Consider the following 17306-nt stretch of genomic DNA (forward strand, 5'->3'; position numbering starts at 1 on the left):
ATAGCTACAGACCAACTATTGCTCCACAGAACTGCTAACACTGCACAAGAGACCCATGGAGGTTACATCTCCTTACTGCATGGTTTTTCCAATAATGTGGCTAATTCCTCTTTTGCAGAGAATTGAAGTCTGAAAGTGTTTTCCTTGATAATAGACATAACAGCATAAATAATGAGTTGTTATTTATGCTGTGGAGCCCCTTGCAACAAGATGAGGTGGGTGCTGAAAGGTTACATGGATCCAAGGGGAACTTGGACAAGTTCAAATTAAAATGTGATCCTGAAAGTCCCGGGCAACAAATGATAGGACTCTGGGAGAGTATTTGTGGGAGAGTTTCATATACATTTTACTTGTTTTTCTACCCTTTGTGAGCCTTCCCCTTTCAGCTCTATTTTGAGAGACGATATGGGAGCAATGGTTGTGTCTGACCTAAAGCAGCTATTCTTACATTCTCATGTTCTGTTTTAGTCTCACTGTTGAGTGGTTATCATTCCCTCAGATCATTCCTCTTCATTACTTCTCTACCTCACACACAAATCTGCTCAAAGAATAATTTTAAATTTCTGCTTACTCCCATTTCGCACTTCCTTGGGGAAAAAGAAAGCAGAGTAGGAGTCAAACACATTTAGCACAGATGCTGTCATAACAGAAGCTAAGCCATTTTGTCCTTGATTTGAGGTGAAGGAAAAAAAAAAGGAAAAAAAAATAAAAGGAAAAAAAAAGGAAAGCACTGAAAGACTTGCCTCTTCTGAAAGCAAAAATAAGATCTAAAAGTAGAATTACCATTCAGTTTGAACAATTGAATGTAATAATTGAGAACCCCAAATAAATGGTCTAACTTTTGAAAATCTGTAAACTCTCTCTGAGGACAACATATGGTGCTTAAAGCGCATTATGACTGAAGAAACCTAATATAAATAGAAATATTTGTGTAAAAAACCCTGTCACTGAAGTACTTCCAAACCAAAAAAGCAATTGTTTTAGAAGAGCATTCCATGCTCTTCTTCAGCATGACCTTGTTAAACACCTGAATATTTCAGTGTTGGTACATCTCTAATCCAAATAGAGTATTGCAAGATACAGTGTAAAGCTATTAATGCAGATTGCCAGCACAATAAGATGACAGGCAGAAAACAATTGAAAAATGTTACATCTGGATTTAAAGTGCCACATCCCATTGCATTATATATGCCTATAAAATACTAAATTAAAGGTACATGCTTACGCGGTAGGTTTTGGCATATTTGAAAAATCAGTCTATGACACAGAAAACAGCTACTTACCCCTCTCCCCCTTATTTCACAGCTGGAATAGCTCACTTGAAAATTTTGCTATCTGTCTGTGCCAATCTGGGCAATCTTTAGCATAAACACACATGCACGCACACAGAAAATCCCAGATTTGATGACAGCAGTCAGTGGGCTCCACTGCATCCTTATGCATTTTACTTTCATAATTTCAGTATATATGTAATAATATTTCTATCTGAAATACCAAATAATGATCTATAAAGTAATATGAAACTATTTACTTGAAGCTAATCAAATACTTCACTTTAAAAAAAAAATCTTCATGAGATTGCCTAATGAGCAGAATACAGACGTGGCTGGCAAAATGTAAAATCAATACATTTGTTACTTTTTTAAAATTTAAACTTTCTTATATACTTTTCTGCTTTCTGAATGTAAAAATGCACCTTCCAGATACACTTTTGTTTTGATCAGGAAGAAATATTGTTGCTAAAACTAAAAAACTCTAAGTGCAGAGTCCAGTTTAATATAAACAAGGTCTTATTTATGCTATGTTTACATAGCACCTCTGTTGTTTTTTTTTTTTCATCTACTGTTGCAGCATCATGTAATGCAGCAATGTAAAAAGATGAGAAAAACCAGTTTTATTTGGCTACCCGGGCATTCTGAAAAAAGTGATATCCATAGACAATCATAACTTTCTTCTGTTACTCCCTACTTGTGAGTGGAAAGCGTGAGATACTGCAGAGGGACGCGAAAAAAAGTCACCACCAGAAATTCCCCAAGCCCTTTCCCTTCCCCGGGAAGGAAAATTAGAGCTCCGCATGCACCTGTTTTTCATCCAACCAGGCAATGCCATATGACAGCGGTACAAACTGCTTTGAGAACTTCTGGAATTGCTTTTTCACTACATTAATGAAGACTGTAGTGCTGCTTTAAAAAAAAAAATCCATAATGTATAGTCTTACACTTAATACTTTCGTGTTTACTACAATATTCCATCGGCCCTTGAAATAACACAAAAAGTTATTGACTCGGTATATAATAAAACTTCTCAGTATAACATTGCAACAATATTTGGGCCTCATATATGCTCACACAAAATGATTCATATTTTCAAATAATAATAAGCTATGTCTAAAGAAAGTATACTCCTTAACGACTCTAAGAAGTCAGTTAGGCTGCATGCCAGCTTGTACTTAGCTCCAGCTTGATTACCTAGTTTTAAATAATAGGATTACATGAAAACTGAGACAAAGTTACTTTCATATTTCATTTCATATCTTCATAGCATTATGAATTAATAGCAATTGGCCCCTCTGTTTTTCTTAATGTCACTATGAAGGGATGTTGGAACCATTCTTTCAAGATTTTTTTTTAAGTATCGATTTTCCAACCAGTTCCTGAAACGGCATATATATTTTTGCCAACATAATTTATTGTAATCAATTTGGGATTTTATTTGCAGGAAATATATCAGAAAGCTGGCATGAAAGTTCCTGTTTTGAATTATGTACTGTAAGAGTGGTGTCCCCCCAGCCAGAGTTTTAAACTCCAAACCTCTTCCTAGACTTGTGTGCTTTAGTCTGTCACTTTGCACAGATATTACGGCAAAGGAGGTGTTAGTGTTTGTTGGTAGTTTATAATAATGATTCTTTGAAGACCTAAAGCCATAACTTTGTTCTTTTACAGAACATTCACCTGAACAACCTGACCCCCTCACTCTTGCTTGGCCTCGGAGATGCTTGTGTCCAAAGAATCTGTCCTTACTCCATACAAAGGAGAAGAGCTACAGCCAGAGGGACGGTGAGCATTACCTTCCCTAGTCCAGACCTCATCACTTTGTTGTTAGACCCTAAAAAAAAAAAAAAAAAAAAAAGAGTTTCCAGCTCTTCCCAGAAGGCAAGGTAATTGAGTAGAAATCTAGATTAACTGTAACAGCTCACAAAACTGACATATGAGTTTGGCAGATATGCTTGGAGAACTTCTCCCTGGGTTAAGTATGGACACGTAATTGGTAAACGTTTTAAAAAGCTTTTGCATTCAGATCTGCAAACAGATCTTGAGATACTTACGACATACTACTTTTGAATATCTGGGCGTCCACAAATATTGGATGCCTTGATGGATCTGGCAAGAAAGGCATGGGAAGTTCAGTTATTGATTTTGCATCAAGATGGCTATGGGTGCCCATCTTGTATGATTCACATGCATTATCTGTCTGTCTATCTACCTATCTAGCTAGCTAACTAGCTAGCTTTTTGTAGATCTAAGCACGCAACTGTGAACGCTGATTATTTCTAGTCTTTGGGGCTTCATACAAATAAAAGATGCTTGGCATCTTGTGGAATGGGGCTCCACATGTACACAAAATTTGCAAGTGTAAAAAAATCCATAGAAGGTTGCTACTTACATGATTTCTTCTAGCGTTTGACAATCCTAATTAAAACAATGTTTGCAACAAGATGGGGGTTACTGAATTGTTATGGTTGTCTAATCTTGCATCCTCCGTATTAGTGTTGGACAAGTGTCTCTGTAATCAGGCTCATGACAAATTTAACAGTTAAGACTTTCTGCTAAGTGTCTTAGTGTTATGTCTCTGTGTTATGTACGGTTGAGGGGTTTTTTCAGCCTATGTTTTTTTTGGCCATATGGTATATTTGACTGCTTTTTTTTCCTGTTAATCTTTCAACAATCCAGACAAATGCAGTTCTGTGCCTCTCCTGGTCTCTTGACCCTTAAACACTGCCGCCTTACAAAGCAGAATTATGGTCTGGTTCCAAGGAACCCGGCTCTTCCTGAAGCAAGACATCGAGGGCAGTCATAGCTGTTGTATGGCTGAGTCCTTTACAAGGTTCAGGTGGTAAATATTTAACTACTCCTCTTTGTTGTCTTTCTTTCTGCCTTTAACAGTATTTCACAGAGGGATATTGTCATTCTAGCAGTAGGCTGTGACTAGGCTGTACCATCTTTTCTTTTCCTTTTCCTTTTCATTTTTCTGCTTCCTTTTCAATTTGAGGATACTGGCTGTGGCTTTTTAAAAGGTCATGTTACCAAATCTCTCTGCTTTAGCTCTCATAAATTCCCCTTCCCTGTAAAGGTATCAGATTTATTTTGTCTTTTTATACACATAGTAATAGAGTTTACTAATAAACATTTTTGGTTTTCTTGTTTGCTTAGAAACATAGAAACAAAACTTAATTTACTTTATGACATTACATGAATGAACACTACGTTCTACCTCTCGGTCAAATTAAATAAAACCTCTTTCCTGAAAGACATGCTATGCAACTTAAACATTAAGGACAACTCTTACGGAGAATTTAGGAACTGTGACATTTGGGTGGGGTTTAGGGAACTAGGTCTGTGTAGACCAAACAGACACTTAGCAATTGCAAAAGTCAGGAATGGGACCTCATTTTCCTTGCCATGAGTTAAATGCTGCTGCTGAAGGGCTGGTAGGATTTAGAAAAATGGAAGAGAGAAAATCTACATAATCCAAAAAAAGTACACAGTAAATATTGGCCCCTAAATAACAAGTTGCTTCAGCAGCTTGTTACAAGGTTGATAGCTCATACAAACCCTGAGCTATGCGCTCTGGAAATGCCCTAAGCCGGGGTACCCTCATAATGACCAGCACGCTTCGACAGTAATCCTGCCGTTCATCCTTAATTTATATCATTCCCTGTTGCACTATTTCTGCTCTTTTCCTTTTTCGTCCTCATGAGCAATAAGCTATCTAGGGTAACGATGCAGCACATGAAGCAGTGCCTCTTGGGGAATAAACAAACCTTGCAAATTCCCTTAGGTACGCTTTTAAAATTAATCTATTTTGGTTATGATTTTCCTGATGAAAGAATGTAAGTTTTACGTTTGTCCTTTGAGAGGCTCAGGATCTTTTGTTTCAGATGACGGAGGACTGCCGTTTGTTGTCTGCTGCTGGTTCTTTTTGCAATGATTGACACCCAAAAGCTTCCCAAACAGCATAATTTAGAAGAAAAAAGAAAAGATTCCACAGAAAAATATTTAAGCTAAAATGACAAACAAAAGGAGTACGGTTTGTAAAAAAAAAAAAAAAAAAAAATCAAAAAAGGAGGAGGAATATGAGAGGCTTTGTATTCTTTTGTATTAGCTTTAATCTATCAACTTTAAGACTTTAAATCTGATATGGGTCCCATGCAATAAGATATTTAAGCAGTACCAGAAGTGCATAAAGCAAGACACACACACGACTTGCTCAGTGTTATAAAAATCTTGTCTCAAAAGATAAACAATTTTTGGCCTTTTTTTTCTTTCCTGCTCCATGTTCTGTTTCAAAGGAGTTACTGTCTAGCCTCCTCTTCCATCACCAGACACAATTATTACAGTACTTTTTCTACTAAAAATAAGTGATACAGCAGTAATGTGATAGCCTGGTGACCAAGGCAATGACAAATGAAACATTTTTAAGAGTGACCATTCACTATAAATTTCACTTCTAGCGCATGTTGTATATTAGACCTTGTCAGTAAGTAAATCTTGTTATATCAGAAATCTAATCATTGCCAGAGTCCTTTTGAAGCCTTAGAGAAACTTATTAGCAAAGGATTTATGGCAATTCTGAATTGATTTCAGAAAGGTACATCACATTTGCAGCTGGGACCCAGCGTGTATAACAGCTGTCCCGACAGTGTCCTTGTACTATGGTAGTGTCATCCTGGCAGCTCTTTAAAATCTAAAAGCATCTGGTTCACATTTAATATTTGTACTCAGATGACTTATCTGCATTACATTTTAGCGTAGGGTGTTTCATTCATTATTTAGTGTACATAGATGTTCAACAACCAGCAACTTTGTGTATGCCACAAAACCCTCACCCACAGTATAGCTGTTTACAGGACAACATACAGACATACATTTTTGGTAAATCACTGTACATCTATTAAAAAACAAAGCAGAGTTTTCCCTGTGAATTTATGCAAAACTGATTGAGCAGATTAAATGCTTGAAAACAACTGCATTTCATACTGGAAAATTGCCATTACTGTTCTACTAGTGCTCTGACAACTTCCAGCGTGTATCTAAGTTGAATGCATCGCTAACTCTGACATGCCAAGTCATTCCCTTCCCCTGTCACGGGCGTAATGTGATGCTAACAACAGCCAACACATGTCAGCCTTGTTTTGTTAAAAGCAAATGATCAGCATGAAATACTATAATTTCTTAATTTTGTTTTTGAAGATAAGTGTCTGGTACCAACTATGAAATTGGGAAAGAATGAGTAAAAGCCTGTGGTCTCATCACCTGTTGCCTCATAAATCTGAAGACCATTTCCAATTCCAGTCGTAAAGGAAAATGTATTTCAGGTAAAGTAATTCCACCAGAAAAATGGTGATGTGATGGAATTTGAATTTTGCAAGTGCCTTTTGCATTATTTACAGATATTGACAATGCATCTGGAAGAAACAGGGATTTGGGGAACTAGCGTTTCAGCCTGTAGAAAACACAAAATCTTAAGTTAGCAGACTGGCTGAGGGGCAGCTGAAATACCATGAATTCTTTACTAGCAACACCTCACAATCACCTTCACTTGAGTAAGTTTTTGAAGTAAGTTCTTAGACAAATTCTCGTGTTATTTTGCTACAGCAGCGTAGCAAAAAGATGGCTGTATAGCACCATCATATTGATTTACCAGTATTCCTGTGACAAGCACCAGTAAATTCCAGACATGCCATGGATACCAGTTTCCCGACATCTCCTGACATCATCAAAGATGATGATTGTGTGTTCTTTTTCTTTTTCTCACATTATTAAGAACCATTAGCAGCACATAAACCCATAACTGCAAAACTATTGCAAAATCATGGATGCATTGGCATTTTCCAAGTTTATGAAATGAGGTGTTTATGTTCGATCTTCATTCCAGAGAGAATCCAGTTCAACAAAGGGAATCTAGAGGAACTGCTCCCTTTTTAGTCAGATAGTACATGAGTTTCCATCACTAAGATGAGTCCAAATCATTTTATTCTTTGTTTTTATTAAAAAAACAGTTTTAAAATTAAATTTAATATATACTTTATACACACAAAAATTTAATATTGTATTTAATATATATTTAATCATGGTAAAATTACATAGTAAATCACAGGAATTTATCATATATTCTTAAGAGACACATTTCACATCCTAGGAACTAATATTTCAGGATGTGTAAATGAAAACCAGTACCCTGGATTACACGAAGTGGCATGCCTATTTGACAGCAGAGAATTCTGAAATTCATGGTATATACCAATCTCTGCCTTCAAGACACATTTCTGGGCAAATAACTGCCCTGTGTTAACTTCCTAGCTCTCATTTTGAACTAGGTTTTACTTGCTTTAAACAACAAAATATTGCTCAGCTCATCTCTTCTGACATCTGTCTATTACTGGTCAACCATTCCCAATTTGAGATAAGAAAATTATTGACCTACAATTTTATTTTTGTGAGCATGTGAACTATCTTCTATATTCCAATCTACCTAAGGTTCAATTGTTCTCTGAATAAAATAGTGGAAGAGAGTAACTAACTCTTTGAACCGTAGATTGGAAACTGTATCTAGTTGTCCACAGAAGCATTTTTATTCATGGACTATTCAACCATTTTAGAAAGAATTTGATTTTTTTTCAGTTAGAGAAATCTACTTTCTAAAATACTACATTAAAATTCACAGAATGCTTGAGTATAAATTTCAGCGATATATATATTTCCAGGGATATAGATCTCCCCAGCTATATTGGTGGGAGAGATTAAACTGAATATAGTGTTTTAAACAGGCATTTTAAAGTTTTCAGGGAAAACAATGTTTATGTTAGAAGAAAATATAACCTGAAGGTGCAAATCACGAATATCCTTCACTCAGCAGTATAACGTGACTGACTAGAGCAGCAGAAGACCAAGATGAGATTTCCTGTAACTTCTGGTGTCTTCATATAATATTGAAGCCCAGCATGACTTTTATTGTTGAGTCATGAAAACACTTCTCAAAGGACGAAGCTTTTTGCCCTTCCTCTCTTGAGGATATATTACCCACAGGATATTCTAGTTATTTTATTCTGGCTATAGGAAAATGCAGAAAATTTTTCATCTTTCTCCTAACCTTGATTTTTTTTCATTTCTGAGCCACTTAAAAGTTTTGCCAGGGCTCCTTGAATCAGCCCAGTTTATAAAAAAAAAATATGGATATATGAAGAGAAACAGAAACACAGTTGCTATGGAGAAAAAAAAAAAGTGTCCAGCAACTGATGTTGTTGTTTTTCTTATGTTGGATCTTCCTCCGAGGAATCCATGCGGAGTGACACCAATGCTCTCCCTGGAACATACCCCTCCTCCTTTCAACCCCTGCACTGATAAACTAGTGCTTAAATGGCTGCACCATCTTCTTTAGGGAATGGAAGGCATTAAGAAGGGAAGAAAGAGACAGTCTAACTAATTCTTCTCCAGAACAAAACAAAACAGAAAATTATTCACTCTTTGAAAGAGCTAACTCTGTTCTGAACCTTTTGTGCACAACTCTTTGAAGGCCAAAGTGCTCGATGTCAAAGCGGTAAAATTCCTGACAGGGGACATTACAGCGGTTGTTAATCACCAAAGGGCTTTGTATAGGCAGCCCTTAGAAAAGATATACACACGCAGTATCCCTCCTACTGTCATGGCATGTACTGTGTAAAATTTATTGACCCTTAGTTGTTAAAAGCCCTGTGATCCAGAGCCTGTTATCTGCGTGCAGACAGGAATAAAGCAGGGAGACGTGGTTATGCCTTTAGGCTGATCGGCTGCAGGGAAGGCGGCAGGAGCTGGGGCTGGGGAGGGAGATCTCCCCTGTGCCCGCGCACCGCGCTGCTGGCTGAGCGCGCCGGGTGAAATCGGTGCGGGCTGGATGCTCGGCGAGGAAAGAAAACGTCTGACGGAGCTGCGTGTATTGAAACAGACGTACTCCCATCGACGCGAACCCTGGGATTCTGCACCATCTAGGATTACATTTCCCCAGCTAAAGTGTAGATATTGCTTAATATTAAAACAAATAGAGTTATGTATGGTTACTTCAGAATAAAATAGTTCCATAGTGCTTTGATAGCCATAATGGTAAGAATTAAAGGAAACATCACAGAGATGCATAATTCACATTAAATCTGAAATACCATTGTTAATTATTTCCTTGCCATCCCACTGCAACTGCAGAACAGATAATATGAGTTTTCTAAAATTTACAACTGTCGGTATTTGTACTGGCCTCACAAAAATAATCCAGATACATCAGTCATCTCCCCCACTCCCCATAAATACAGGTGTTTAGGCAATTCAGCTTTCCCCAAAATAAACACCTACATTAGGGAGTTAAATCTAGATTTAGACTAAATAAGTAAACCTGAAAGTTAAAATGTTAAAAACTTAGGAAAACTCAAAACCTATTTTACCCAGGTCCTGAGTTTTAAGCAATATCCTTTGTTATTTTAAAAACATATATCCTTCACCAGCTGTTTGTACCATTCTTACTGTTGTGATACAGCAGTTGTTTTATGTGCCCTCTATTTGGAACTGGAATTACCCTATGGTCTGGTTATCCACTTCAAAGATTGCAAGCTTCTTCCTGACTTAGCTCCTACCATGATGCCACTGAGCCTGACTTGCCTAGCTTCTGCTCTTCACGGGGAAAACAGTCTTGTTGCAAACCAGCTTTATTAGAAAGTATTGCAGAGCTAATAAATTCCATAACTTATCACAACAATTTTAGTAAAGCTAATTAGTTCAAAGTTTTGAACAAAAGAAAGAAAAAAATTAGGATTTTTTTTTTTTTTGCCAGATTTCAGTGGTTTTGTAGTTCCTTGGAGCTATTTCAGTGACCTGATAAAAGAGAGAACCTCAGGTCTGTTCATTTGGGTTTTCTTCCTCTGGTCCACACTTTCCCCTCCACACTCCCTTGATCTTTGGCCAGCTCTGGAGAGTCGGAGCTGGAAAGCTGGTGGCTGGTGCCGCACTTAGTGAAGCTCCCCAGCGAAACGCTCAGCGTATCAAGGACTATGGGAAGTTAAACACCCGCACAGGTCTTTGCAAGACCCTACTTTACTTTCCTGATCGTGCCTTTTCATAACGTGTCATGAAGAGTGCAGTGCAGTTCCTGAGACAGAGGCACCTAATGCCATCGAAGATATCCTTGGGTATCCCACCCGGCTTCTCCATCGAGTCCTGGTGGTGCGTGAATCTACTTTGAGGTGGGTGTCTCCGATACAGCAAGTGATCTCAAATGGTACTAGACATCTTACGTTTAGGCAACTCAATCACGCCTCCAAAGTTTGTTGTTTTATTGCATGAATCAATAACATAACAGTGTTACACTTAAAAATCTCGTTATGGATGAAAGGGAACAAGAATTTTATGTGGATCCAAGTACTCACCACTATGCTAACTAAGGTTTTGACAGTCTAATCAAAATGCAATGAGGGACATATGGTGTAGTGGGCATGGTGTGTTGGGTTGACGGTTGGACTCAATGATCTTAGAGGTCTTTTCCAACCTTAATGATTCTATGATTCTATGATTTTCTATTAGCCCAGTTACAGTGCTGCTAACACTCACAGTCCAAATGAATACAGAAAAAACCCATTAATAATATATTTAAAATTATTTAGCAATACATTCGCTTGCTAGTATCTTTTCTTCGGTGTTAGACTCACCCTTGGGGGTGTCCCTCTGTGTCCCAAGGTCCACAGTACCCATCAAGAAATTTGGAGGGGAAGGTATTACATCATCTTGTTAGTAGCATCCTGAGGGCTTCGCTGGGAGGAGTGTGGCATTCACGGTGGGGTTTCTTTTCAGTCTTGGATCTGCCCAGGGCTACTATTTCATGTTTTCATAATGCAGTCTGCTCACTTGCATCTTTTTCCCCACTGGATCCCAGCTATAGCTTGACGATCCTCACCTCATCGCTGTTAAAGACATACAACAGCCTCGGTTATCAGAAAAGGTCTTTTGCTTGTTATGCAGGGACTGCGCAGGTTTGCTAGACCTTTACTACATTTGGTATGCACCTTAAACAAAGTAGGTGGTAGTCTTCCGACAGACAGACAATTGCTGTCGCAGCTGGAAACAAGGTAAAATGAACTCCCACCAAGGTGAGTCCAGGCGAGTCCCGAGGCCAGCGCCGGTGAGTTAATACACAGCATGTGGCCTTTACTAAAACCAGAAACAAACATATTTGCTGAGTTGCAACAGCAGCTAGCACCCAAATTTTGATCCGCTTCCATTTTGTCAGCTCTCTCTACGGCATTTAAAGTTAGACAACCAGGCTTTTGGTGCTGTAGGAGAACTGGCAGATGGAGAAACAGATGTAAAAGTGGTCCAAGGCAGAAACAAATCAGGAATTAAATGAAGGGAGAAGCACATTAAAGGGATTTTTGACACTTACGAAGCATGAGAAAGACTCAGGTGTTTATCCAGTTTAGTCCCCCAGTCCTGTGGGTACACATTTATAGCTGTTAGACTTCAAAAATAAATGCATACATCTGGGAGTTTGCTACAAACCTACTGCATATACTTTTTTGAAGAAAAAAAAAAGAATTTATTTTCCTCTGAACTGGAGGACTGCAGCCCTTGCTCACGACCCAGTTGTATTCTCCCAAATTAGAAACCCAAAGAAACTAAACCCATAAAACCATGCAGCGAACAGCAGATGTGAACACGGAGAAGGCATGTGGGGAACACGACCAGGTATCTTCGACTCAGGAATTAGTTTGCTGTGGATCTGGGAATTTTTGAAAATAAATAAATGGGACCGGAGTATTTGTAAGGAGATGCCATGATCTACTGAAGTTAATTCATGTTAGTCTGTCATTAAAATAATGATAGTGGATACTACTCTTGTTCAGTTTTCCTCTGTTCTAAGAATATTCTATTTTGCACCTTAAAACTGGTTAAACTGCCTACCTTTCTGCTGCTAAATATACACACACAGCTCCTAAAGTATACCCGACAGTATCTGCAGGTTCATATATAATACTTCACCAATGTTAGGCAATGTCTTACTGCACCATTGAATTCAAGGGATGAATCTGAGACAAATAGAAATCAATTTAAAAACTCCCCTTTACTAGGAGGTTTTCACTGACATATTTACAGAAAAAAAAATCAAAATATTCCAAAAACGTGAATTAAAATCTCTTTTCCAAATAATTCTGCCTCCCAGCTTGGTCACGATAGCCAACTATTTAAGTATTAAGGCACACAGGGTTTATGAGGGATGGAAGATACCGCAGCCTTCTCTAGATGAAAGGCGTTAGGTATTCTCAGAGAAGCTATAGGGAATTTATGTGGAAGTGGATCTCAGCAGGAACAGCTTTGACCAAATATAACACCCCTTGTTGGGCCAGAGCCAACTGCACTGATTAACGCAGTATGGTTGTTACTACAGGAAACTCTCTCCTGTAGTCCTCCCTACTCAGTGCATCACCAGTTTCGATCCCCGTTTCCAAAATGAAATTACGCCATTGTTTTCATAGGCACAGCCTGTATTAGAGCTGATAGGAGTCACACAAGATTATGAAACAGCATAATTAAGGTCCTGGACAGCTATGTATAATTTCAAAGAAAAAAGAAATCTCTGGAGTGCAAGTTCAGAAAGATCCTGGAAATAAGTTTCTAAGTCATTTTTGTGGGCTTGTTTCCTTGAGTGCTAAATGTATTTATTTTCCTTCACAGTTTGTCAATGAGTTTGTTTTTCCCCAAAATTCTTCCAGCACATGTCCTGTCAAATAAATGTTTCACAAGAGCTGGTTTACTTGGAAACTAAAATTTCTTTTATTGGCAGATGAAGACCATTATTTACGGTAGACTAACATACATAACACTACAGCTAGTATTTTCTGTATAAAGTTTACAATAGCGAAGCTATTTTTATGTGAATGACATTTTTAGAATAGATTTTAATACTAAAAATATTTAGTGTATGTGATTTTCTGTGAGGATAAACTAAAACCAAAATCTAACATGACTTAGACACCCCTAAGGAGCCCTTCAAAGAGCGCGTAACTAAAGAGATGTGACACAAGTCAATCAGAGATTGACAATACTTCTTGACAGCCCAAATTTTCATGAAATTCTTTTCCAGGGCCTTTCCAGTTATTATTAAAAGCCTGTTTCACATACTACATTATTAAAAAGTGCCATTTTAACAAGAAGAAAAGAGACAGTAATTATGCTAATACTTTACATAGAAACCTCTCAACATTAATTGTCAAAAATGCGTAAACCAAAGTAAAGTACATGTAAAAGGAATCTCAGGTCCCAGAAGATTATGAATTTCTCATAAATAAAGCTCTTTTTTCTGTGCTTTGTTCAGCCAAAGCCCCTATGGAAATTTGGGGTTGAGTTGTGGAGGTTGTTTTTTTTTTATGATTGATTCCCATGTTGGATTTGTGATTATATCTATTTTTTTGGTACAAACTATCATGGGGAGTTTAACTGTAACAAGAACTGTGGAGTTGATCAAAACTTCTTACATCAAAGTCAGTGAAAAAGGAAAACAGAACATGGGGAATCTATGCAAAAAAAGAAACGATTTGCACCCTCAGAGTCATTTGAAACAGCTATGCCACTAGGACTGCCTATCACATTTTCATTAAGTGGACTCAAACAGTTTCCTAAATAACTAATTCTTACAAAAATACATCTCCCTACTCCTTTTTATGAAAGATACGACTTAGGAAATTTGAGAAAGCAGCGTGAAAGCAAAATGCCTCCATGTAAGAAGATTTCTTGGTTTTCTCCTACCGATTTCCTTGTCCCATTAAAATTACACCCACAGCTACTTCAAAACCTTTCTTTCTCTTCCTCCAAGAGGCCCTTTATTTCAGTCTTCTGCCACTTTTATGACCACATACCTGCAGTCCAGGTGTCACCTCAATGGTTGGGAATAGGGCTAGACTCTGCTTAAAGTGTGGGAACAGGGCTTGGGATGCAACAGGAGACTGTGGATGGACACCAAAGAGTGGAGGAAAATTGTTTTTAATGTCCCTTGAAATTAAAAGGAGCAGGTTGTAACTTTTACATGGAATGGGTATGTTTTTTGTCAATTTTGAGATATTTTCTCAGATGCACATATGTGGAGGTAAATGTTTTGCTGTTTTAAAATTTCTGGATTTTTAAGGCAATTTCATTTACTTTTCTCCAGGCTATGTTTGATTTGGCATGTGTGACAATGTTCTGAGTGTATGAGGACTAAACCAGCAAAGCAAAGGCTGTCTTTTATCTCCCACTTACCTATACAGACACTTATACCTCAGTCAGTATTAAGGCAACCGAGCCTTTCAGGATACCATTAAATAATAAGCAAACATAGCTGGCAGACCTAAGCTTAGAGGGAGAGTTGTGCTCAATAATTGCAAGCAGACGGAAAACCCTCAAATTATTTGTGTAAACTCTATCTTGAAATACATGGAACCAAGCTCTGCCCTTGTATATGCATGTCTAACTCCCCGAAATTTCACTTCTACTTGCACGTCTGAATATATCAGGACAGACTTTATATTCCCAGCTATAAAAATTATAACATTTTTCTTGCAGGGAAACTGAGAATGATCTGCTGTCTTAAATGAACTTGTCTGTTTTATGAAGAAATCTTCAGAGAAAGAAAATCAGGTGATAATTCCACTACTGACAAATCCTGGTGATTTCAGCCTTTTGAAGCCAGGCAATAAATTACTTGGTCAAAGAACTGCTCCGGAAATGGCAAAATCCTCAGTTTTAAAATGTTAAATGTGGAAGGTGAATTTCACCAGGAAAATGAAAAATGCCCAGCTAATTTCTATGTCCTTGTATTTAAGGTAACCACGTAAAGTGTCTTCTACTGGAGTCTAAGGAGGTGCCACTGTGCTGTTCAGATCATATTCCACATATTTTGACAGAAATCTCCTTAATTCAGTTTTTGAGTTGCGAACAATGTTGTAACTACTGAAACTACAGTTCCCCACAGTGGTAAGGTATAAGCAAGGTATTCTGTGAGTGCGGGAAGATATTATTATACCCCCTTTTTTTAATCAATTCTAAAAGCATTCAAAAAATACTAATTGTAAGGCAGACAACATGGCATGAGGATCGCTGTGTTTGCATATGCTGGTCTGTAGCACCATTGCTGAAAATTCATGACAAGGACAGACCTAAGCGTACAGCATGTTTATATCTAATACTTCAGTATATATCCATGGTATTACTGTTTTGGTTATCTCCACTGACTTCCCAGCACGAGCCCATCTCTTTATCTTCCAGCTGAGACATCCGGGGAAAAAAACACCAAACCACACACACACAAAAAGATGAGAGCTCTAGTATTCATAAATAACACCACTATGTTACAATAAATACCATCTTTTGATCACCCTTTTTCATCACATATAAAGCACAACGCACTATAAGCCTTTGCTCAGCAACTGAATGTTTTCCTGTTCTTTTGAATATGAAACACAAATCACACATATTGCAGAGAAGGCTAGATGTCTTCGTGTGTTTTGCTAAACATAAACCAGACCCACGGCTATCATACTTTTATGAATGTACCTGGAAAGATGAGCGCTGGAGCCCACAGTGTTTGTGTAGAACAGTAGCTTGTTAGTCTAGCTTTATTCTTCTACATTCTGGAGGAAAATGAGAAAAAGAAAATTACTTATAATGGTGATATACAATTTATGTACACTTCAAAAATGTTTAAAACACATTGCTGTTCTAAAATACCTGAAACAAAATTCTTAGCAAAAACGCGAGTAGCTTTATATCTGTATAGAGAATCTTGCATCAGACTATATTGTGGGGATTGTATAAGAAAGCAATTTATGAGCAGAAACATTTCAGAAACAACTACATTCCAATAGATTAGTATTTGGTGGCAGATTACTAAGCAAAGAATTATCTTACCAAAAGATATATTTTTTAATAGATATGTGCAATATATATATACACATACACATACATATTTTTATATGTGAACATTTCTTATATTTATTTGTTCATGGAGAGGTTCCAATCACTGGAGCACTTTAATAAAATGGAGACACAACTGGCAGTCGAAGCTTTTAATTAACAGAAAAAGAAGCAGTTTAACAAGCATTCCAAAATCTGTAGACCTACATGTTCTTAAATCTAATTTATGTACCCATTTAGGTATATGCCCTTTTATATACCCTTTTTGTGCTTAACTGCTTAAAACATTTTAAACAGGCTGTAGCAGCATTTTGCCAAATGTATTAGCTGCGAGTAGTGTTATGTATCCGGACTTCCACTATTTGATTAAATGAACTAAATGACACTAGAACAGTGGAGATTAAAATAGGTCTCGTGTGTTTTTCCAGAATGGTGCTGCTGAGTCCCAGCATGGCAGCGTTCATACTTATATTTGTCTTCCCTTAATGACAGCAGCAAGAGATTCACTGTTAGGAGCTGCTTTTATAACGTGAGTAACAAAAAATAATCAGTGCTTTTCTCTCGTACAATAATGCTTTCCTTAAAAAGACAAATCAGGGTATATTCTCTTTAAAAAAGATCAGTAGGTTTCCCTTTCCTCCGGACAGTATAGGCAGAGTATATTTACTTTGAATCAAGTATATGCTGCCAGAGTGACATGGCTTCTGGAGTGGCGCTGTCTCACAGCTGGCTTGGAGAGCCGGAGCCGTGCAGATGTATCTGCACATCTGTGCAATGCGTGGTACAACTGCACGCCAATATGCATTTGCTTATTTTTCTTAGGAAACACTGTCTTTTGAAAAAACCTTGCCTCTCCTTGCCCCCTAAAACACTTATTGATTGCCAAGTATACCAATATACACAAGATGGGCAAGTAAGCCTTCTGTCATGAAGACTAGGATATGAAAGGGAAAAATCATTCACCTGGACATGAATATGTGTCTAGGTAAACAAAAAACCTAAGTCTGAGAAGGCTCCTGCCGAGCACGCCAGCCGCTGAATGCCAGGTGCTGAGCAGTGCTTTCAAATCAGCCAACATTTTCACGGGGAACGCTGTTCTGCCAGCTCACCAGCACTACTTAGGAACTG

This window comes from Calonectris borealis, chromosome 4 (assembly GCF_964195595.1).
Source record: "Calonectris borealis chromosome 4, bCalBor7.hap1.2, whole genome shotgun sequence".
Lineage (NCBI taxonomy): Eukaryota > Metazoa > Chordata > Aves > Procellariiformes > Procellariidae > Calonectris > Calonectris borealis.